This window comes from Erythrolamprus reginae, chromosome 1 (assembly GCF_031021105.1).
Source record: "Erythrolamprus reginae isolate rEryReg1 chromosome 1, rEryReg1.hap1, whole genome shotgun sequence".
Taxonomy (NCBI): domain Eukaryota; kingdom Metazoa; phylum Chordata; class Lepidosauria; order Squamata; family Dipsadidae; genus Erythrolamprus; species Erythrolamprus reginae.
Genome location: NC_091950.1, coordinates 396,916,013 through 396,917,592, shown reverse-complemented (window position 1 = coordinate 396,917,592; position 1,580 = coordinate 396,916,013).

Below are 1,580 nucleotides of genomic sequence, written 5' to 3'. Positions count from 1 at the left end.
CATGGCTTAGGGCAAGACTATTTATGGGAGCGTCTTCTGCCGCACACCTCCCAGCAATCAATTAGGGCCCACAGGGTTGGCTTTCTCAGGGTCAGAGTCAGCTGGCAGGACCACGGGGGAGGGCCTTCTCCAGGTTCAAATCCCAGTAAGAGTGTGGCTACCTGATGAAGGCAAATAACCCCGAAATAGATCTATAGTAGTCTCCCTTCCTTTTCATTATCAGCAAAATATGTTGCACTTGTAGATTATAGTTGTCAGCTATAAAAAAAACTTATCTGCCTTGGAATATGGCCCCTGGTGGGGCTGAGAGGCAAAACGGAAGCTGTGATGCTCCTTCAATATACCAGGGTGACTCAACAAAAAAATCACACATAACCCTTCCCTGGTATAAGCTGATACAGGAGATGAGCCTGTAGTCTAATGGCTAAGGTCTCTGCCTTACAAGGCTGAGGCTCCAGGTTCAAATCCCAGTAAGGGTGTGGCTACCTGATGAAGGCAAATAAGCCTGAAATAGATCTATAGTAGTATCCCTTCCTTTTCATTATCAGCAAAATATTATATATACACGGGGAGTGTCCTGCTCTATAGTTCAACGCATGCAAATCAATGCAAAACAGCAGCAGCATATAATCGTTTCTTGAATGTGCAACCTCCTTGGTATCCTTCCTAAGGTTTCTTTTTTCTTCTTTTTCTACACTTGCATTCCTCTCCACCCAAGCTGATTGCCCTTTGCTTTCTCACTAAATCCCTCCCAGCATGCAGATGGCGAACTGCAGCAGTGGAAGAATTACAGAGGATCATCAGGTTAGTTGCATTCAACAGGTTAAGCTCCCAGGTACTTAGTACTAAGTCAAGGGCCACCCAAGCAGATTAGCAGACATTTCATTAACAGGCATAAAATGTAGGATTTAAAGAAACTTGTAATCTGTCTCACATGTAATCAACCTGCCTTACCCTCCCTCTTCGACTTTAATCCCAACTTAAATCCTCCATCTTTCACGCCACTCAATGCATCTGATGAAATCAAATGCAAGTCACAAAAGCTTATATTGCGTTCTAATAACATGTATTAGTCAGGAAAGGGACTAACACATTTCCCTCTGATGTTTTGCCAATATAGACTAAACCAGTATTTCATCTCAAAGTTACCATACTCCAGAAGGTATGCTACTAGGAATTTGGAAGAGACACTATTCTAAACAAACACTTCTTCTCATAACACACATAAATACAGCAACCAGAATAGCGATAGCGCAAACATGGAAAAACGAACAGACTCCAACAGAAAATTTAATAATAGATAAAATATATGCATGTGTAGAAATAGATGAAATTACAAATTCAATTAAGGGAAATAAAATTAACGAATCAAAACGAACATGGAACAAATGGCATGAATGAATTCAAAAGAGAACCTAAAAATAATCCAATACAAAGTATCAGTGCAAACAGAATAAATAACAGATACCTTGCAAATGTCTTTTTATTATCTAGAACATGTATTATATTAATGAAATAAAAAATAAATGTATAATGTATACTATTAAATGTAAGATGTAAAAGGATTAACGATATGCACA